At 35.8% G+C, this 24,468-nt stretch overlaps 1 protein-coding gene across 41 annotated transcripts in view; it reads left to right on the top strand.

Moving 5' to 3' along the window:
* The window catches only part of camta1a (calmodulin binding transcription activator 1a), a 641,759-nt gene that overhangs the window by 350,021 nt on the left and 267,270 nt on the right, over nucleotides 1-24,468 (top strand). The gene's annotated exons all lie outside the window — the stretch shown is intronic.

Below are 24,468 nucleotides of genomic sequence, written 5' to 3'. Positions count from 1 at the left end.
ACAGACTGACGTTTGCCACGGATACATAACCACAATGACAGAGCACGTGTGTTTTTCTGGTTTATCTTCTTAAATAAGCATGTTTTGTGTTGATTCCATTTATATTCAGTGTTTGCCCTTCATAATGTTTACTTTCAGTGGCAGGAAAACTCAGTGGAACTCATTCATAAATATTACCTAAGCAACCTCGGTAACGCCCACTAGCGCCTACAGCCACCACCCATGGTGAAAAGCATCTATAAAGTCGCTGATAGTGTGAACGATGCTTTATAGACTTATTTTTGAGTGAAGTGTCCCTTTAAGAAACCCCTCTCTGTGTCAGTGAAGAGACTACAGTCAAATGACCGCTTCTCCATAGGTGAGGCATAATGAGGCTTCTGATCAGACGCCTCCAGCAGAGAGCGGACTCCAACTGTCCTGATTCTCTCCTCCTGCTATGAGCAACAGCATAATAGAAGAGCGGCCACTCGGTACGTCCTCCCAGCGCAGAGCAGACCGAGAGCCGAGCGATCAATCAGAGCTGTGCTCTTCAGGATAATAACCTTGCCCTATCAGTCTGCCTCAGACCTGTTTACTGCAAACGCAAATAAATGACGTGACCTTCACCTTCAGGGCTTTTTCTTGAGGAGGGGTGTATGAATGAGAGGTGTCATATTGTGTGGTCCGTGTATGTGTGTGTGTGTTTGAAACAAAGGCTTTCTATGGGACACATGGATATTGCTTCATTATGCAAAAACACTTTTATAAAGGGTTTAAACACAGTTGTGTGGCAACAGTGTGTGAATATAGCCAGCCTCTAATGGAAAAAAATCTATTTTTTATAATCAAACTTCATAAAAAGCAATCAGCAGAAACACTTTGAATGACTTTCTCCTTTTCAAATGTCCCCACAAGTATAGCAATACCAGTAAATTATGACCTTCTAGAGACATTTTTTTGTCCCCATGAGAAAAATGGCTCATAAATCACGTAGAATTAAATATTTAGAAAATGTAAAAATGCTGAATTTTTCGTATTAGGGGTAGTCTTTTGGGTGGGGGATAGGATATTCAGCTTGTGTAACGTCTGTATATACGTTTATAGGAAGTCCCCTTTAAGACATCTTTACTAGTGTGTATGTGTACTTGTTTTTATAAACTCATGGGGACTCAAAGGGTCAATAACTAAGAATTATAATACCATTTTTTATATGTAAAAAACCTGTAACCATTGACCAGTAACAATAGTATTTGTTTTTCCTACTATGGAGGTCAGCGTTCAACAGAATAAAGAAATCCTTACAGGTTTGAAACTACATCAGGGTGTTTAAATGGTGACACAATTTTTATTTGTGGAAGGTTTTCTTTTCTTTGAACCAAAAAGCTCAAAATCTAAATTTTTTTACATGCAGTATCTCACCTTAAAGAGATTCACCCAAAAAGGAAAAGTGACTCATTATTTACTCACCCTGAATTGATTATTGTTACAAACCCCTGATATTAGTCCAGGGGAATGAGGTTTGACATTCAAAGTACAAAATAAGTAAGTAAGCAAGCAAGCAAGTAAGTTAGTAAGTAAGTAAATAAATAAATAATTAAATAATTAAGTAAATAAATAAATAAATGTACATTTATGTCGACATGTCGACTTATACAGTGAATGAAGTGCAAAACAATGAATTAATCAAAAAGAAAGTAAGGCAAAATATACTATTTGCAATATGTACAATATTGGGACAAGCACAAAGATGGGGGAAAACAAGAAACAAAATAAAACTGGCAGAAGGCGCTTAAGAAAAGAAAAGAACAAAACCCAAACAATGTCTAACTCTTCATAAACATCAATCCATCCAAATAAATGAAAACAAAGCAAATAAACACACGAAGAGGTCTTCCCTGTATCCTAACTATCCTACTCTACCTATCCAAAAGTACAAGGGGTGGTGCTCGCCCCTCACCTAATTTATAGACAAGAGTAGTCCAACATGTTGCAAAATCTCTGTCACGTGGCCTACTTAACTGTCCTCTTTGTTCAGGCCTCGTAACATTGGGACAAATGAATGAAATAGATAAACGGATTGATATAAATAGCAGACGGATAACGTGAACAAACAGAAATGGGCAACAATAGAATATACAGTTAGACAGGGTTTTCTCTCTTAACGCAATGTAATAATACACTAGAACAACAGAAACACCTTTAGGAGTTTCTTGCTTCGGTGGAAAACAAAAGAAGATATTTTTGGATTAAAGCTAGAAACCATGGACTTTCATAGTGTTTGTTTTTCCTACTATGGAAGTCTATAGAAGTCAATGGTTACAGGTTTTTAGCATTCTTCAACAGAAGAAGGAAACTCATAAAAGTTTGGAACCACTTCAGGGTGAATAAATGATGACAGAATTTTCATTTTTAAATGAACTATATCTTTAAGGTGCGACAACCCAGCCGTCTTTGCCATCCCGCCATATTCTTTTTCTTTCTCTTGCTCTCTCTCAATAGAACAGATGAACCTTGAGTCCACAGTAAAACTCCTTGTTCCCTAAAATTGGAGCAAGACGTGTGTTACAGCATTAGTACTTAACAGGGCGTGAAATAGCAGCCTGGCTTCCTGACGTCTCCCCATCACTTCAGGTGAGAGTGTAGACGGCCAGATAGATGAGCATCCCCTCTTTCTATTCTTTCCCACAATGCAACTGGGCCACCGGAAAAAGGCATGTCCATTACTGGCTAGTTTCTCGTTTCGTTTGGTGGTTGTATTTGACGTCTCCCTCTTCTGACCCTCAGCTGCAAAGGCCTAATCAGGAAGTCAACCACCCGTGATCGCAGAGTACAGCAGACTCATCTATATTCCTGATAATTCCTGGCTACCTAACGGTTTTCAAGGATAGCTGTTTTGTCTTTCTATTACATGGCTTTTTAGCGCCATCAATTCAAGGGGGCGAATCTGATGAATAATGTCGCAGGAAAAGTGCTGAAAAGTGGAAAAGTTAAGTGTGACATACACAGGTAGCTGATCTCAACTCTTTGCGTCTGTGCTGTAAATTCTGGCTGACTTGAGGGATCATCACAATTCAATTCTGTTCAGGTTTTTGGTGTGTGGTGCATATTTATAATGCACATAGTTTTACAGCTGTGCAAAAAAAAAAAAACATACACTGAAAAATAGACAGGAGGAAAAAAAATGCTTATTCGGTTTCCAGTGGCAAAGGGAAATGTATTATTTTTGTTTTTATTTTTCACATAAGTATCCTGTGAAAGTGTCATAAATCAGTGTTGTTTGTCAGTGTTCCATAAACCTGACGAATAGGCAGGAAAAATACTCATTGATTTCCTTATTATTATTATTATTATTATTATTATTATTATTATTATTATTTTATGTATTATTTATTTTTATTTAACTACATTTTTAAATAAAATTGAATAAAATTAAATTAAATTAAATTAATTTCTTGCTTAAAGTCTTGCTTATGATGACAATTTTTTTTCTTCTCTCTTTTTTCTTTATTTTTGATCAGATCCTAAATTTTGTTATGATATAATTATTACTAATAATAACTTTATTATTTCACAAAATTAAGGAATCTCAATGTATACTTTAGTTAAATAGTTTTAAAGGGCACCTATGACGAAAATCATCTATTTTAAGCTATTTGGACAGAACTGTGTGTACGTACTGTATAGTGTGTCCACTGTCATATCAAGGTGATAGAAACACATTAAGTTTTTTTTTCTTAATTTCCTGACCCTAAAATAGGACCCAAATCTCAGTAATTTTGAGGCCCATCGCAACATGACAGGAGTGCGGATTTCCCAGCTCACTAAATTGATTGACAGGCGCCATGTTTCTATAATAACATCCACTCACATGTCCACATTTTGTTTGCAAATAAACTGGGATTAAATATTTCTCACAACTCTCTGTGATTTTTATAGGTTTTTAAGTTTATAACATTAAAAAAAAAATTGCAACTGCTGTAATCACTACGGCTGCATGTTGTCAGTAAATACTAATGTGTGTGTGTGTGTGTGTGTGTGTGTGTGTGTGTGTGTGTGTGTACAGAAATGGCATTTGTGTGAGACTCATCGTTTCAGAAAGGCTTGAATAAACTACACTACAAGTACATGAAATAAACTTACTTGGTGTTTTTGACTAATGAGCTGTATTTCAGCTTCATTCGAGTCTGTCTCTGTCACTGTGCTGTTTGTCTGATGTAATGCATGATGAGAAGCAGACACATGTGGGTGAGGAGAAGCAGCTCATTTGTATTTAAAGCCAAAGACAAAAAAAAAAAAAAACAGCTAAAATGTATTCAGACACCAAAATGGACAAATTTTTGGAAGCTATAATACATAATCCCATGGGTATTTTGAGCTGAAACTTTACAAACACATTCTGGAGACACCAAAGGTGTATCTTATATCTTGTAAAGGGTTAAAATAGGTGCCCTTTAAAAGAATTTAACATAAAAAATATAATAAATCATTTTCAGTGGTCCCTCATTATTCGCAGGAGTCCTACATAAAAAAACTGCAATAGGCGAAATCCGCAAAGTAGTCAGCTTTATTTTTTTACAACTATTAGATGTTTTAAGGCTGTAAAACCCCTCACTAAACACTTTATATGCTTTTCTCAGACAGGCATTAACATTTTCACACTTTAACACTCTTAAAGTTCAAAACTTTGTAGAATAATAAGTCCAGTGTTATAAAAATTAAACCAAAGATCAACACCAACACCTTCATTTATTTACTTATTTACACGTAACGTCTACCTTCCTTTAGCATTTCCCAAAATTCTACTTTTTTTGCGATGGTTAGCATCTTCCCCTGCCTTTTCGGTGTTACTGCAGGTGCCTTTGGTGGTGCAGAACGTTTCGTAAACATTGTGGGTAAAAAACTTGCAAATATACCAATAATATCTGGATGCAGCCTTTATGATGCAAGCTGAGATTGCATCACTCAGCGATGCAATGTCAGACACAATGCACTCAATGGAGTGAGTGACGTCACTGTGACGGGTGGGGTTAGGTGAGCGCATTAAAAAGCATTGGATGCAGCTGAGATTGCACTGCACCAGCTCTGCATCCAGACACCTTTCAAATATACAGTACAGCACTTCAGAGTCACACTGCTAGCGATCGAAGATTTATGTACATTTGGCAAGCTGAACGCAGTCTGTACTGTGCAGGAGAAACGCCACGAAGGAGATTGATCAGTCAGCCAATCAGGACGCAGAACACAATGTGCTAATCAGAATGCAAAACACAAAGAGCTGTAGAAAAAAATGCAAGTCAAATAGCACCAAAAAATCTGCAAAACTGCGAGACTGCGGAAAACTAACTATAATAAAATAGCGAGGGATCACTGTTGTACTTAACAAGATTGAAGCAACAGAATCAAGTGTGTGAAAATTTCCATTTTTACTCACTTGATTATGTTGCTTCGATCTTCTTAAAGTTCTACTGTATATGACATTAAAACTCAGGATGCTGTGCAAGATTTGTGAGTTTTCATAAGGGCGAGTACAAAGTAGAATCAAGGGCTTTAAAGCTGGACCTCCATGAATTATAGACTAAGCTTTCAGTTTCTGCCCTGCGTAAAATCGGCTCTTTCTTAATGTTCTCTGGCCTTGTTTGCCCTCAGAAAGTCACAGAGATGTCTGTACTTCACTCACTAAGGCCCTGGTGAAAGAAACGCAGTATATGTTAAAGAATTCAGCCTCTATAGAAGCATTTTTATCAGTGCAAGGTAATGTATTTTACCTTAGTCTTAAATAAATTAGCTGCTAATTAACTTGAAATATTTTTAATAGGTGGAAAAGTTAGGGCAGGAGGAGAAATGTGCAGAGTATTTTAATTATAGTCACACATTGATTAGTTGCATTATTGATTGATATCGATTAGTCATGAAAACGTTTTATTCAGAGAAAAGTGGGCTAGACTTGAGTTTGCTCTTTTGTATTCACTCTTGTGTTTTAAATGTTCAATACACTTACAAATACAAAAAAAAAAAAAAAAAAACGTACAGCTGCAATCACTCCTAGGGCTTTGCAGTTGGGTATAAAATGGATACAGTACATGGTTAAGTAATTTCTCAGAACTGAGCACTAAAACTGCCGATTAAAATTTAGTTGCTGGTGTGCTTATAAAACGTGTGACGGAGTCAAAATAGCAATAATAATAGCTCTGTCTTGCACACACAAATGAAGATTGTCAGCAAGGAGATGCCTGTATTGTACTTTAACGGACAACAAAACTTAATACTTGAGCTTTCTGTCATTTTTATAATCATGTCTTGTGACATCATTTAATCTTTTTGGTTTGTTTAGATGTCTTTTGTCCATGTTGGATTCAAATTTCATTCAAATAGCACCAGATTTTTTATGTAAGCTCACTGTTTTCTTCTTTTTTCATCCCATTGTCAATAACTCCTTAGGCAACACTTTATTTTGATGGTCAATTTGAGTATTAGTAGACTGTCTGTTTAATATCTGTTGATACTGCTCCTTCAGCAGACATTTCACTGGCTATTAGAAACTTTGCAAGTACATTTCAACTTAAACTAAACCTAACCCAAACCCTAACAGTCTACTTCTACTCTAATAAGAATTAGTTGACATGTAGATGCAATGCAACTTAAATTCAACAAATGGACCATCAAAAAAAAAAAAAAAAAAGTGTGACCATTGCTTATTTGTCTAATGGTAGTTTTGAACTGTGGATTCATGCCATTTGATGATAATGATAACTCACAAATATCAGCGTATTGAAGAAACCCATTCTTCTGTTTCATCTGCAAACCAATGACCCAACAATGCAAGTAAACCATGTTGCAAGATTTCAATTTATTTATTTTAATCAAAGGTTACCATGGATCAACTTTGACCCGCAGGCCCTAGTTTGAGCATCTCTGCTCTACAGTATAACAATCATAATGCCTACAAAAGTCAAAGAAAAAAAGCATCTGCGTGTAGAAAGAGAAAAAGATTGGAATCAGTAAATACCACATCTTTGTCAGTATCAATTCCCGCTCATATACCACAGATATTTGTTTCAAGACTCAAATCATTTGTGTTTGGAGTCTTGTAAATTACCCACAGCAGCGTCCGTGCTGCTAAGACTGAAAATACTCCAGCATCTCCCTTCTCCCGATTAGCTGTTAATTCAGCTTGTGCTGTTGATACACAAATTGCCCTCCCCCAGACCCAACTCATGATTCCGGCATTCTAATAAACTCCCAAACGTGTATTGATTTCTCTTAAATGAAGGTGGCAGGGTGGGCGAGTTTTTCATTACCCAGTGGTAATTATACAGATTGAAATAAGCTTTCTTATTTAGATGCAGCTCCCGCTCTCTTAACCTCCACCGGCCGAGAAAGCAACGCCGTCCAGACCCCCTTGGTCCCAACACGTTATTTCATGTTGACTTGGGCCTAATGCGTGATATCAGCCGTGCGAGTACGCGATGAGCACGGCTAATGGAGCATGCCTGTAGCTCAATCATCTCTCTCCATTGATAATAATGAAGACAAATGTCAAAAGCGCCGTTTGTAATGCCGTAATCAAGTGGGCACCTTTGTGGCGGACAGCGGCGCGGGGAAGGTTGCAGTATGTCAGCACTATCACCACTCGGCATTCAGATTGAAAGCAACAGCTACTTTGCAGGATCAGCGATACGCGGCCATGTTTATTTGTGTTAACGGAGGCCGCTCTCACTTCCAATTATCAGCATCTCCTTTCTCCAGGGGGACGTTTGGGCTGTAATTGTTTAGAAAATGGCTATTATTTTGCGATACGCCACATGCTGTTGCGAGCAGGGTGTGTCCGCGTGCAGATGCATTCGCCCGAAAGCAACAGCTTGCGAAGCCAGATGCGAGACGAGGGGAAGGAAGTGACATAACAGACTCTTTCGCAACAAACTGCTGCTTCCAGCTCTTGTGTGAAATTAGCAGATATAGAAACTGATGGGAGTATTAAAGGAAAGTTTGATTCTCCCAAACTTCCTTTTCCCCAACTGTCTGGCATGCATAGACAGCTAATCGATTTGCTTAGTCTCCCTCTTCTATTTTCTCTCCCCGTTTGTTCTCGGCGTGTCTGCTGTATTTCTTTCTTTGACTGCTCACTCCTGCAATCTCTGTATATCATGCGTGCGGAAGGCAGACACCGAATCTAGTTATGATGTTTCTGAGTGTGCTGTTGCCATGGTTTTGCAGCTCCAAACCTTTGCGGGAATGGGAGATTTGTTGAAGTTTTAGCTCTAAAGGTGCAGGAAGACCGTTTTCCCATGATGACTTGCTGTCTTCTCGAATGCTGTCAATAAGAAGAATGCGCAAAAAGCAAGGGCAGCAGAAAAGGAAGTGCAGAATATAAAATATTCGATTGTTTCTCGCTTGGAATGAAGCATCGCTGTGTCTCTATGACTATGGAATGAAGATCAATACCAGTCTTCCGATAACACATTTCATAAGAATGCTGTATAACTAACTCACAAAGTGGTTTGTCCCTCTATCCGTCTTTTACCTTTGATCTGTTTTTATAAACCTGGCATGAGACTTCCTTTAGCTATGTGAAAGTGCTAGTCGGGTCACACATGCATCTGTTTTAAACACAGTGTAATTAGTTTTCAGAACACATGGCTAATATCTTAGTACGGGCACGCTGCTGTATCTCAACATTGCTCTGAGAGCAGGATTTTAAAGCCTTCTTTTTAAAGGCGAGTGGGAAAGTTTGACATGTGGTGACAGAATAAGAGGATATGAATTATCTACACTTTTCTGTAATTTAATTTCGCAGTCTTTTAAGGGCTGCCAGTGTCCCTTTCAATTCATTTGGAATATAAATTGAATTGGCCGCATCACGCAGGAAGTTAAGTCTGAATAAAAGAAAGTAATGTTTTCTGGTTTAAAGGTTCTGTATAGGCCAGGACTTTTTACAATTTCTAACAAGATTGCCAAGCAAACAATTTAAATTAATTTTAGGTCTACAGTGCTTTCTGTTTGCTACATTTTAGGAATAAGCACTTCAAAATAAATGTTATGCCATCCTTTACTCACCCTCCAACACCACAGAAGAAGTTTTGAAGAATGTCAGTAAAGAAACATTTGATGCTGACCAATGGTTTCCAACTTCCCCCCCTTCTATATAGAAGTCATAGGTCAATGTTTTGGTTACCCACATTTTGCAACAAAAAATATATAGAATTATTTTGTGTTCAGACCTATCTCTATAGGCCTTTTGAAAAAAAAAAAAAAAACTGTTGAAAATCCCATTGTATGTACACAACATTCACAGCTTCAATTTTGTACCTTGTGTTTACTATTTTAGGCATTCATAAGTACCTTTAGGGACCAAAAAATGAATCCTTTTGAAAAGGTAAAGGTTTTACTCCAGTGACTGATTCTGTACTTTTATTTTGTATAGGATTTTAATATTATTTGAAAAACATTTGGAATGAAACATACATGTATACATACATATATATACACATTAACTCACTGTCAATTTTGAGTTGACTACACTCAATTCATTTCATAAAATTGACTGTAGGCTTTAACAGTAGGTATAAGCACTTACTAAACACCTACTTGATTATCCGTAAATGTATACATATACTTTTTTAGTAGAATCATGTTCTAAATTTATCAATATTCAAATTTCTTCTCTCTTGAGTATGAGCTTCACATTCTTCATAGTTGAATATATGTGCCAACAATCCGATGGTAATAAAATAACAAACCTCACCTTTAAACAAGCCATAATGCATTGTAATGCTTACATATTCATGGTCATACCTTTAAAGAGTCTAATGCATTAAAATGTAACATATTAAATTGGATCTCTCCAGTACTATGAATAGGTAAGAATTTTAATAATATATGTTGTCCTATTCTTAACACATTACAATTTATTATATCACAAGCCTGAAGTGAAGTGTTACAACATAAATACATTTTTAATGACAAGCGTAAAGGCTTTTCGTTAGATGACTTGCTCGTATGAATGCCACTGATTGCGTGAGCTTTTTAAAATACGATTTGAGGGGGCATTTGGCCTTCTCTGTTATTACCTACCTGATCAGTGAAGTGAAGCTGTACAGAAAGACATTCAAGGTTTGCTTTTGAGAGGCAAAGAGAAAGAGACATCACTTCAGGGCTGCAGGCTGAGGAACAGGCCGCTCTCTACCATCAACACCATGTCTCTTGTTCTGCTTCTAATTATGAGCTCTGCCGTGACCTCACCTCCCTCGCCTTCACTCCACTATAAAAGCAGACAGAGATCACTGATTATTTTTATGGGCCATAACACCTTCAGTGCTAATACCTGTGCGCCGGTGTCGAGAGAGCATAATGAAGGAGAGACGTCTTTGTTTTGATGTATGATTCTGCGCGTAGCGTTCGAGTCTCTTCTCTGGGAACGTGCAGCTCGCAGCTCATTTGTCAGCTCGCCTGATGATGGAATTTCGGCATTCAGCACACAAATCAGAGCCGAGCGAGTTCAAAGTGATGACACTAAGCATGCAGCTTTAAACTGGCTAGCGGGCGCTTTCATAAAGATTCCTCTCTCTCTTTCTCTCTCTCTTAGGTCATCTGAAATTCCTTTTTAATTACCTACGTCAGGGCCTGGACATTAATACAGACTCTCTTTCCACCTCTTTGGCTAAGAAAAGAGAGGATTAGCTTCGCTTTGTAGTCGACAGATGCTCCAGTTTGGGAGTGATATGTGTAATGTAAAAGTAAGCCGCGGCATAATTGCACTGGGAGAAAAGGTGAGAGATGTATCGTGTTGTCAGGGGAGTTCCCAGGAGGCTTTTCTTCAGAAAGATGTTCATAGAAGCGGCTGTCAACCTCTGTTTTGTCATTCATTCGCTCTTAGATCTGCGTTAAACAGTCTTGGTCTGACTTCCGTATGTGCATGCGGTGGGATTGCTGAAAAAGGTGCTACTGGAGTCCCTTCATGACATCATTACGGTTTGACGCTAACCCCGGATGACGTTGTTTGTGTTTGCGCCCGTGCGTATGCTTTCAGCCCAGTCAGCAGAAGTCTTCCCGAATCGATAGTTCTGTGTGATATTTGCTCCATCAAGGTCTACAGTGCGCACCTAAAGATGTTTACTTGGGCGCGCTGACCGCTATAAGTCATGCATTATTGACACGTGATGTACGAGCTAGTATTTGCTGCTGTGTTTGCTTAATAACTGTAAAATCAAAATGTAGCAATGTTCCAACATCCCGTCTTCAAAGGCGGCGTAATGAGCTGCGAGAGGAGTTCAAAGGGAATGCTAAAGTGTTTATATAGAGCAATATAACGTCCACAGAGCTGCTTATTTTACCGCTGATATGGAAGGAGTTGATATTTAACATGAAAGGACTGCTTAAGAGGAGTTTAACTGAAAAAACAGGTTAAAGCCTTCTGCTCCGGGCAACAGGGGAAACAGTTAAGCACTCTTCCCATTTAGTCCTGGCTTTCCCTCAGTCTCTTATATTCATCCGTTTGCACGAATGGATTTGTGTGGCTGTTTTTCAATGTTGTTTTGTTCTTGTTTTATTAATCACTTCACTGGTTGGGATTTTTTTTCCGGTGGTTTAGAGGTTATGCTGTGGGTCTTATGGATTTTACTTAAACAAGAACTATTGATATCGCTGTAAATCTGGCGGTTACCATTTTTACTGTATTTTTTATTCTTGGTTAATGTTTATTGTGTAATATGTAATTGTTCATGCTTTGAGGAAAATTCATTTGAATTAGCTATGTGAAATGTTAGATTACGAATTTCAAATTAACCAAGATCTATAGATAGTAAAAGCTGGAGTATATATTTGGTAACACTTTACTTGGAGAGGGTGTTCATAAGACCACCTTTATAATCATGTCATGCGCCAATTTAAATGTAAAAATGACATTGTTTGTCTTTTTTTTATTTAAGTAACTAAGAAATATATACAGTTGAAGCCAGAATTATTAGCCCCACTTTAATTTTTTTTTTTTAATATATTTCCCAAATGATGTTTAACAGAGCAAGGACATTTTCACAGTATGTCAGATAATATTTTTTTCTTCTGGAGAAAGTCTTATTTGCTTTATTTCGGTTAGAATAAAAGCTTTTTATTCTTTTTTCATTTTTTAAACATAATTTTAAGGTCAAAATTGTTTTTGGTCAAAATTTTATTTTTTCCGGTAGTCTACAGCACAAACCATCGATATACAATGCCTAATTACCCTAACTTGCCTGGTTAATCTACAGTAACTAATCTAGTTAAGCCTTTAAATGTTACTTTAAGCTGTATAGAAGTATCTTGAAAAATATCTAGTCAAATATTATTTACTGTCATCCTGCCAAATATTAAATAAATTAGTTATTGGAAATTAGTTATTAAAACTATTATGTTTAGAAGTGTGTTGAAAAAATCTTCCCTCAGTTAAATAGAAATTGGTGAAGAAAACAAACAGGGGGGACTTCAACTGAACATTTATTTCTTTATTTTCTTTATTTAACCAGATTAAAAAAAAAACATTAAGATCAAGATATCATTTACAAGGGTGACCTGGCCAAAAGGGTCCATAACACACAACTTATGACAAATAATAATGATAATAATAATAATAATAATAATAATAATAATAATAATAATAATAATAATAATAATAATAAATAATAATATTTATTAATAATAAATTAGTTATCCAGCTATACCACATACTGGCATACTGGCTTTTTGACCAATGAAGAAGGGAACATAAAGGCGCCAGATCCAGAAGAGCCTTGTAGACCTCAGTCATCCAGTGGGTGTCTCTCTTACATTCAGAGAAGGCCACTTAGCTTTGACATACAGTTCACAATGGTCACTTTAAGCTGTAATGTTGTTGCTGGGCTAATAATTTTGACTTCAGCTGTATACTTTAAAACATCACCATAGTCAAGAAATGGTAAAAATGTTGCAGACACCAAATGCTTACAAACTTAAGAGAAAAGCAGGATCCATTTCGATAGTAAAACTCAAGCTTAAAACTTAATTTGCAAACCAAATTTGCTACATGTGCTTTAAATGAAAGCTCCCGGTCAAGTAAAAAACCTAAATACTTGTAGCTGGACACTAAATTTATCGGTTCACCTTGGACAGTGATAATTAATAGTTGGTTTTGCAAAGGGGTGAAAATATTTGTAAAAAATCATTCATTTAGGTTTTCTACGTTTAAAACCAATTTTAAGGTCCGGAAGATGAGACTGAACAATACTAAAAGCAGACTGTAAAGAGTGTATGCTATGACAATTTAACATCAAAAATACACCATAACCTGTCTTAATTTAATATGACATCCTAACTTGTCATTATAATTATCGTGATTATTTATTTGATCTGGTTATTCAATGGAACAACTGAGTTTCTCATTAAAATGTCTCATTAAAAGTGTCAATATTGATATTTATTGACTGTAGTTGAGGGTAAGAAACATTTTAATAATGATGTTATAACCATCAAGACACAGTTACAGTACAATAGCCTTATGACAATCATGTTTATGACAGATTTACGAGAAGTTATATTGTCTTGGTAATGTCAATGTGTCATGATTAAGACAAAAACAAGTTGTTTGATGTATTTGGTTAAGTTGTCATAACAAAGTAACCTAAAAAATTTCACCTTTGCATTTAAAATGCCACAACTGAGTGAGCCTGGGGTCTTATGAACACCCTTTCAAGAAAAGTGTAAACATATATTGTAAAAACAAAAGAATGGCAAATTGTTTTCAACTGTCATTTATTATTTTAATGTTCAGCGTATGTTTTTCAGTGGTCATTGACTGATCCTTTGAATATACCAATTTTAGTGATGATTTTAAATAGATATGGAATGGATTTACAATATATTTTCCAGGCTGTCATTCTTTTCTTTTAGCCTTTTAAAGAGCCATGTCCAAATGCACTTTCTCACTCTCCCATTGCATATTCTAACAGACAACTGTATGACATTGACTATGTAGTGAAAAGTGCATGAGTGAACGACTTGGACACAGTATAGGGAGTGTCTAAAAGATTCTTGCTTTTGTTCTCTCATGCGCCTCATGAGTTCAGCACTGCAGCGAGATGTCATGATAGACATGAGCAGTGGCAAAATTTCCAGCTTTCCATCCTCGCTTTCCACACTGACAGCTTCTGTGCTCGGAGAGAGAGTCTCATGGCTTCGTCTTGATGCTTATATGACTACTATAGGAACTAGTGTAGATTCACTGTATATTGAGTGCAAAGTGACAGTGTGGACAGTCAGTCCTAAAGATTTGAAAAGGTGTGAACAAAGCCATAGAGGCAGCCTAAAATGGCAAATGTAATTCTAAGAGTCGGGAAAAGGGTGGAAAATGGTCATGGGAACTATTTTATGACTGTTTTGGTGCATTATAAGTGAACCTCAGGGAAAAAATTAATAATAAAAAATGTTATGACCTCTGTTAGAGGCTTGAGCTGCTGGCCCGCTTCCAGCCTCTCTTTCCATGGAGAGGGATTTTGACACTGTTACAGCCCTAAGGCTCAGACACATACAGAAATGATCTGACTTAAAAACAACATAAAACAGTATAGCTTACTTTTAACTGCTTCATCAAGACATTTAGAGGTAACCAGAAGTCTGAAGCCATGATGAAAATCTGGAGATAAACAAAATTTTTCGAAAAATATGAAGTAAACATTGTTATGTACAATATATAAGATCTACTGTATTTTAGCACTTGCATTATTACATCTGTTCTGTATTTCTAGATTCGTAGATTTTGTTTCATAATTCTCTGGCCATCATTAGGCCTGTCACAGTAATCAATATATTGTCTTATTGTGCAATACTTGGAGATGACATCAATAATTTTCGACGTTGCAATATATATTTACAACTTCATAAATAAAGGTAAAGCCATTTTACAAAGACATTTAATTTCTACTTTACTGGTGTGAAAGTTTATAATTGGACCTTTACGTAATAGGACATTTAATAGTATATACAATATGACATTTACCTTTTTAAAATTATAGAATCTAAATAACCTTAAGAATGATAAGTATTTAATAAGTCGTAATGGCTATTTGCATTATTATGATGTTATATAATCATTATATAATCAGCGGAATAGAATGATCTCAAAATTAGAGTAATATCGCTTATCGCAGCAATGTCTATGACAAATATCACACAACAAAAAATCCTTATCATGACAGGCCTAATCATCATAACATCATGGATGCTCATCAGGTTGTACACAAACATTTTGGACCATCAAGCTTAATAATAATAATGTACTTTAAAAATAATGTAAAGTTTTAAGTTATTGTCCTGATGTTTAGTTTGATGTTTATTAGTTTTGAAAAAAATAAAAAATATAATAGTTTAAGATATTTTGACTTGAATAATTTTCACACCCTTAATGCAGGTGTTCTTCCAATATTATACTATAATATCCCCCACCCACATGGCATTGATTACAACTGTATAAACGTATTTACAGAGCTCACTCTTGAAGTGTTGCCATGTTATTATAAGCAGCACTACCTTTTATGAAGTTAATAAAGTAAGCAGGTGTAGGTATTATACACTGGCCTATGTATTTGTAAGAGAAATTGGGTTTGTTTTTATTATGAGCTAGTTTATTCAGAATTATAAGCCCCCTGTATATGTTTTTCCCTAATTTCTTTTAATAGAAAGATTTTTTTCAACACATTTCTAAATAAAATAGTTTTAATAGCTCATTTCTTATAGGTGATTTATTTTTTCTTTGCTATGATGACAGTAGATAATATTTGACTAGATAGTTTTTAAGATACTGGTATTCAGCTTAGGGCATTTTAAAGGCTTAACTAAGTTAACTAGGCAGGTTAGGGTAGTTAGGCAAATCATTGTATAATGATGGTTTGTTCTCTATACAATCAAAAAAGGGGGATAATAATTTTGACCTTAAAATGTTTTTTAAAAAAAATAAAACTCCTTTTATTCTAGCCAAAATAAAACAAATAAGACTTTCTCCAGAAGAAAAAAATATTATATGAAATAATGTGAAAATTCCTTTGCTCTGTTAAACATCATTTGGAAAATGTTTAAAAAAGAAATTTACAGGAGGGCTAAAAATTTTCACTCAAACTGTACATTTTGTACTGTTTTACTAGTAAGAACTGGCAACACAAATCAGTCAAGACTTACCTTGCTTCCAGTGATTTTTTTTATCTTTATTTATTTATTTTGCACAGTCAAGAAGATGAAGATACATTTAAAAAACACCAAAAACAACTACACTCACCGGCCACTTTATTAGGTACACCTGTCCAACTGCTTTTTAACGCAAATTTCTAATCAGCCAATCACATGGCAGCATTCAATGCATTTAGGCATTTATACATGGTCAAGATGATCTGCTGCAGTTCAAACCAAGCATCAGAATGGGGAAGAAAGGTGATTTCTTCTTGAATGTGGCATGGTTGTTGTTGCCAGACGGGCTGATCTGAGTATTTCAGAAACTGTTGATCTACTGGGATTTTCACGCACAACTATCTCTAGGGTTTACAGAGAATGGTCCGAAAAAGAAGAAAATACCTAGTGAGTGGCAGTTCTGTTAGGCTACAATTCTCACTGGCTCACCAAAATCGGACAATAGAAGATTGGAAAAATGTTACCTGGTCTGATGAGTCTCGATTTTTGGTGTGACATTTGGATGGTTGGGTCATAATTTAGTGGCAACAACATAAAAGCATGGATTCTTCACAATGCACATGACAATGAGTTTTCAGTGTGAGTCACCAGATCTCAATCCAATAAAGCACCTTTGGGATGTGGTAGAAAGAGAGATGTGTGATGCTATCATGTCAATATGAACCAATATCTCTGAGGAATATTTTCAGTTTCTTGTTGAATCTATGCCATGAAGGATTAAGGTAGTTCTGAAGGCAAAATAGGGGTCAAACCTGGTACTACTAGTAAAGTGTACCTAATAAAATGGCCAATGAGTGTACAATATATGTTCATAGAATTTTGACAGTAACTGCATTGTTTTGAGATTGTCAATCCCGTAAATGAATTAACAGTGTGCAAAAGGAGTTACTACAAACTATTTTAGCTGCCAGGTGTACAGTGTTTTCCAGCATTTCTAAGAATAATACGATTTTCTGCGACTGTGTGAAAACAGCTCCTTCAGTCTTCAGCACAATGATCCTCACTCTTAGTGAGCCGAAACACTTAAAGGCCCTTCTGTTTGCCTCAAGACAGGGGCCCACGGTACGAATCCCCCCCTACTTGAGAGAACGCACACATGCACACGCGCGCACACACCACATCAGTCATGCCAAATCCACTCTCTTTCTTCAAGGATTTGGGATTAAGGAATCCCCTGTAGGAGAAAGATGGATCTATTAGAAATGCCTCTAAAAGTGGACAGGAGAGGAGGGGCGGCGGTGAGAAGGAGAAAAGTATCAAGGAGGAATATCACGCATAGCGGACACAGAAAGAGAGAGAGAGAATAAACGCGATATAGCCTGAGGCAAACATTGAACAATTGCTACTCTGCCTCATGTAACCCGCTGCAACCTTAAACAGCAAATTTTTTTCAGTCAATTAATTTCTGCTGGTTGGAGATGGAACGCTCACTCAGGGGGCTTTATATGTCTCACTGCACTGAAGGGCATTAGTCAGCAATACGAAGCTTTTTTTCTCGATGACGCCGAGCACAGAATCATCAACAAAAGCATTATCAAATACACAAAGCATAACACTCTCCCATAATGCAATATCTACATTCGACTATAATATTAAATGGCTTTTCAAAGTGGTTCAGCTTGTGAGATTGTTTCAAACGATTTTCTCTTCTAAATAGTGTGTGTGTGTGTGTGTGTGTGTGTGTGTGTGTGTGTGTGTGTGTGTGTGTGTGTGTGTGTGTGTGTGTGTGTGTGTGTGTGTGTGTGTGTGTGTGTGTGTGTGTGTGTGTGTGTGTGTGTGTGTGTGAGCAGACAGGCTGTGATTCATCAGTAGCATGCTACTATATAAATCACACTCTATCTATAGAGTAAGACTCTTCTCTCATTCTCAATATGCTGTAGGCACTGCTGATTTCTTGTTGGTCAGTATGAAGAATGACCAGAACACTCGTCTTTATGAGGTATTAATACAGGCTTAGTGCAGTTGATTATGGTTTAGTAAATGCAAACAGGCATACTTGGCAAATGCAGCCCATAAAAAAATGGGATTGTGCGTGAGGCCTTGCTGTGTAAAAGCAATAGACCTGGCTCTGTATTATGCTTAAATGTTAATTAAACTCAAATTAATATTAAGCAAAGACCCACAGGATGAAATCACCATCAACTACAACAGGAACAGCTTTTTCCGTTTTGATCTCTGCCCCCCACTGACTCTTTTGTCCTCCTTCATACACTCCCACTGTCTCCTCATAACTTATCCTTCCCATAAACACTGCACTATTTAAGATTTGCACAATTAAAATTGTACATATTCATTTTACCTCATTGCTCTAATTCATCTTGAATTGTAAATATCCACTGCACATATACATTTGCAATTATGTTCATATCTATGTGCATATCTCTGATTATTACAAACAAACCATTGTTTTATAACTTATATAAGAAAGTTAAGACTTAAAATGTCACTTTAAGCTGTACAGAAGTGTCTTGAAAAAAATATCTTGTAAAATATTAATTACTGTTATCATGGCAAAAATGAAAGAAATCAGTTATTAGAAATGAGTTATTAAAACTATTATGTTTAGAAATGTGTTGAATAAAAATCTTCTCTCCATTGTAAGTCTTTGTTCATAGCAAATACAACCTGCATATAATGTTCATTATATATCCATATGTAAATATTAGACAGTTTTTCTCTAACTGCACTTTATAACTTATACAGACACTACCAAAAGTTTGAGGTCAGCAGGATTTTTAAATGTTTTAAAATAAGCTTCTCCTGCTGACCAAAGCTACATTTATTTCATCAAAAATACAGTACAAATTGTAAAATTGTAAAATGTTATTGCACAATAAAATAACTGTTTAAAAGTAGTTTATAATGTAATTTAATAATTAATTCCAGGGTTTTTAAAGATGATTTTTTCAGCTTCATTACTCCAGTCTTCAGAGTCACATGATCCTTCAAACAATCACTTTAATATTGATTATTATCATTGCTGTTATAATTTTTTATCATTAAAATTATAATCATTAATGGTATAGTATTAAAAAAAGCAATAATGACTGGAGTAATAATTTAATAATTTAAAATAACATTACACATATTTAACAAGTTAAAGAAAATAACATTTAATAAACATTGCCTTTAAAAAAAAACATTAAAAAAATATAATAAAATTGTTCAGAGAATCACTTTAATATTAATTATTATAATTGTTGTTATGAATTTTTTATTATTAAAATTGTTATTATTATAATTAATAGCATAGTATTAAAAGCAATAATGACTGGAGTAATGATTTAATAATTAAAAAATATTTTAATAAATATTTAACAATTAATCTTTTTTTTTCATTTAATAAACATTGCCTTGATGAAAAAAAAAATAATTTTCTTAAAAAAACATCAAAAAAAATAATAAAACTGACTCCAAACTTTTGACCTGTAGTGTATACAGTATTTTCCACTTGCTATTATTGCACTTCTGCTTAGACCTAAACTGCAGTTCATTGCCTTGTACTTGTACATGTGTAATGACAATAAAGTTGAATCTAATCTATTCTAACTATAAAGGTTCCATCATTTTTGTTGTTGTTGTTGCAATGCCACAGAAGAAATATTTTATAAGTAAACAGCTCTTTTTTATTAAGTTAATTAGTGTTTTTCACTGTAAAGAAACCTTTGTGCACTAAAGTTAAAAGCTCTTTATGGAAGCATCAATGCCAACTTATTTTTCAAGACTATTATATGTAATGTTATATACTAAAAGGTCTGTAATGCACTTGATGGTTTAGCCAAAAAACATTAAAAATCTTAATCTTGAAATATAATAATCATTAAAATAATATATCCATATAAAATTTGAATATAAAATCACTTATTATTTTCCTTTGTCCCTTCATATAAAAGCAGATATATCAAACATAAATCTATTTGTTTCAATATATGAAGCTGAATCTATGCAAGTTTTTAAAATAAGGGAAATTTTAATTCTAAATTTATATGGATAGATTTTTAGAATCATTTAATCATGCAGCACGGTGGCTCAAAGCAAGAAGGTCACTCGTTCGAGTCCCAGAGTTTGTATGTTCTCTCTGTGTTTGCGTGGGTTTCCTTCGTGTGCACCCGTTTCCCCACAGTCCAAAGACATGTGCTGTAGGTGAATTGGATTAACTAAATTGGCTGAAGTGTATGAGTGTGTGTGTGTGTGTAAATAAGAGTATGTGTATGTTTCCCAGTACTGGGTTACAGCTGGAAGGGTAAAACATATGCCAGAACAGTTGGTGGTTCATTTCGCTGTGGTGACCCCTGATAAATAAGGGACTAAGCCGAAGGAAAATAAAGGAATGAAAATTGGCCGTTGTGTGTGTGTGTGTGTGTGTGTGTGTGTGTGTGTGTGTTATTGAGAGTGTGTATGTTTCTTAGTAATGGGTTGCAGCAGGAAGGGCATCCACTGCATTGTCTATTAATACTGTTGTTATTGTAACAACCATATTTTTTTAGCATGTATCATAGACACCCATCAGCCACTTATTTACTTAGGGGTCAAGGGATAAAGTTACAAAGCAAGTAAATAGACCTGCTTGGCGGTTATGTCAGGAGAGAGAGAGAGACAGAGAGACAGCAGGAGAGAAGTGTGCCTGTGAGGAGTGAAGGAGAGACAGCAACAGCATGAATCATGACTTCAATAAAGAGCCCAGCACAGATCAATACAGCCCACAGCGGAGCGAGGACACACTTCGGCCCACACAGTGTGTGTGTGCGTGTGTGTGTATGTGTGTGTGTGTGTGTGTGGTGTCCGTGTGCGTGTGAAAGAGATCAGTGTGTGTCTTGCATGTTAGATGCTTATGTGCATTAGTTGTGTGCAGCTTTGCCCTTGCCCCTGTGCATGTCATGTGTCTATAAATGTTAGATGAAAGGTGCCGCTTTTTACTCCAGAGCAGGTATAAGCTGACTCATCTATAACACTCTATTTAAAACACAGCCCAAGATCTGGGTATATTTACCTTTATATCTACCTCCGCGGTTCCTATGGATGAGTATGGAAAAAGGAATACAGATTATGGTAGAATATTTGTGTTTACAGGCTATTGTTTTCTAAATAAAAATAAATAACTTTGCACACTTCATATTGTACATTATTCTGCTGGTTTAGTCTTAGGGCACCATTGTATTCGTTGTTTGAGTAATGGTATAATGACCATATCTAATTATTTCTTGGTCTCCACATGAACAGTGTAGTCTTATTTAAGAAAAATAAAAAAATAAAAAACAGAGGACGCTTAAGAGATTGTATCCAAAGAATCTAGACCTGAATATTATAGAGGCAGTATGGGATTTTCTGGACATAGAACAAAATGCATAAAAGATGCCTAAATCTAAAGATGAACTTGAGAAAATGCTGAAAGAAGCCTGGTATAGTTCTGAGCAGTCTTCTCGAAAGAGTGCAAGAGTATGCTTGGTGCCAAGGGAGGTCACAAGAATCCCTGTTGTTTTGAAAATTGTATATTTTAAATTCTGTGCAAGTTTTTTTTCCATACTTTCTGTCGGTATCTTAATGCAAAAATCCTTAAAACTCTGCTAAAATACCACACTGGTACAAATCTATAAATGAACAGTTTTCAACTTTTTATGACATTTTACTGATGTTTATTGACAAACAATAGTTTGAAGTATATTATGGTACCAAAACCGGTAATAAATTGCCAGAACCTGTACAGTCAAAATCAGAATTATTAGCCCCCCTTAGCCCCCCCATCATTTCCCAAATGATGTTTATTATATATATTTAAAAAAAAAAAAAAAAAAAACATTTTAAGGTCAAGATTATTAGCCCCTTTAAGCTATATTTGTTTTCGATAGTCTACAGAACAAACTGTCATTATACAATAACTTGCCTAATTACCCTAACCTGCCTAGTTAACCTAATTAGTTAAGCCTTAACATGTCGCTTTAAGCTGCGTAGAAGTGTCTTGAAAAATAACTAGTTATATATTTATATCGAGTTATTCAAACTATTATGTTTAAAAATGATAAATATTCTCTCTGTTAAACAGAAATTGGTAAAAAAAAATAAACAGGTGGGGGTCTAATAATTCTGACTTCAACTGTATATATAAAATCACAAGTTAGACTACTTTATACAGTTTTTTTATACTTTATGTTTATTTATCTTTTTTATTTAAGGAAGAAAAAGGAAAATAAAAAATACAATAACACATCGGAACTTAAATAAACAGTTGATTAGTCACATATTTCCTTGCAGGTCACATTAACAAATACATGAAGATCAGTGTGCACTGTGTAAAGGCAGAAGTACAGTTCATTTCTCCCATTATTGCAGGTATTTGTCCTTTTGTAGTGTTGAGGACAAAGTCATCTTCTCAATATTTTGAACATTAGATACAATATCCAAGCCTTGAGATTTTGTAGAGGGTTCGAGTTGTAGCCACTTTCGAGTTAGTGTTCTTACTGGTTGGTATAAGTATTTTTAATAATACCTTTACCATTAAGTTGGCTGCAATATTTTCCAGGTAAATTGTTGTGAAAAAAACTTAATTCCATCACCAAAAATATTTCCTATTACATGCATTACATCCTGCCAGTATGACTGAATGGTTGAACAACTCCAAAATATGTGAAAATGGTTTGCTACGTCTTCCCCACATTTCCTCCAGCACTGTCCTCTATCCTTCTCCCATGTTTGCACGCATGTAAACTTGGGGGTTATAAAGTATCTGGTAAAATTCTTCCAGCAAAAATGTCACCACTACCAGAGCTGGAAGAAGTGGCCTGTACAGAGCAGATATTCAACCAATCTTCCTCTGAGATACAGTAACTAGGTTGGATTCTCTCTTCTGTTTTAGTCTGATGTCATTTGTTGAGTGGATTGGATGGAAGAATGCAAATTTGAAACAAGTCTCCTATTGTCTTTGTTCTTATAGATCTACAGTACATACAGTTTTAACGTTGACTAACATTTTGTACTTTGGATTTGGCCTTAAGCATCGGGATTATAATATAAAAGCTTTATCCAATATATTAGTAATATAGTCTATATGAATAAAATAAATACATAATAAAATATTCACTCTGTCAATAAAAGTAACTGCAGAGTTTAATTTTCTTTATCAAATGTAGACAGGGCTGAATCAAGATCCTATAATGCAATTAATAATCGCAAATATACTGAAAACACCAGTGAATCACAAAATACAGAACGATAAATTAACTGATATTCTTTGAAGTGAGCTGATGGCTCAGATCTAAATAGTTTACAGAATTGTTCAATTACTTTATCTTGAAAGCCTAATATCCGTTTCCGCTACTGTAATTGCACTAGAACTGTATGATGAGTTCTTTCTGCTACTGTAATTCTGAGTCCTGAGATACGGTAGCGGAAAGAACTCATTTAATTCCAAATGCCATTGAGAGTGTTGAAAATCACAAGTGAGACTACATTATACAGTTTTAACTTTGAATAACATTTCGTACTTTGAATTTGGCCTCTTTAAGCATCGCGATTAATATGGCAAACACGTAGTACAGAAGCTCTATGCGATTCATTATGCCATAAATGCTTACAAAATCTCTCCACTTTTCTGTACAATTATCATGCTTTAGGATTGCACTTGGTTCGATTTTGTTTGGCTGAATTCCACAGGACTGAAATATCCATGGCTGTTTTTTCCCCCTCCTTTTCTCTTTTTGCTCTGTGACCTCATCAGCCTTGTACCGAAGCCAGAGGCTGGCGAGCGTGAAGGGCTCACTGGTCCGTAGCCGTCAGGGAAAATGGGCCGTCTCCGAGGGGAGAGCAGGGACACAACACTGGTCAATTCCCATTAACACAGGGAGAACCACTAGGGAATGGAGTCGCAGAGACCGTTGTGACTGTGATCTGCTCGAGTCATGACAGCGCTCAAAGCCCATGCTACTCTGGACACTGGTGCCTTTAAAAGACACGTGCTACGCAGTTTAATGACTCCAAAGTCTCTTCTCAGTGAGAGGGAGCAAATGAAAAGAAAAGGAGACAGGGAAAAGGGAAGAAAGGCACATTATTCCTCGCTTTTTTTTTCTTTGAGAATTTGGTCGATAGAGGTGAAGGACGTGTCATGGTGATTTTCTTTTGTGTGCCTGTGTGTGTGTGTGTGTGTGTGTGTGTGTGTGTGTGTGTGTGTGTGTGTGTGTGTGTGTGTGTGTGCTTGCGTGGTGACTGAGCAGGCTGTAAGAGTGGAATCCTGAGATAAAGCTCCATGGCTCTCTGTGTTTAATGGAGCTTAATCCCAAGATATCACATCCACGGGGTTAAGATAATTCAACCCTG

This window comes from Danio rerio, chromosome 23 (assembly GCF_052040795.2).
Source record: "Danio rerio strain M-AB ecotype USA chromosome 23, GRCz13ab, whole genome shotgun sequence".
NCBI classification, from domain to species: domain Eukaryota; kingdom Metazoa; phylum Chordata; class Actinopteri; order Cypriniformes; family Danionidae; genus Danio; species Danio rerio.
This window is presented reverse-complemented; position numbering and strand designations above follow the sequence as displayed.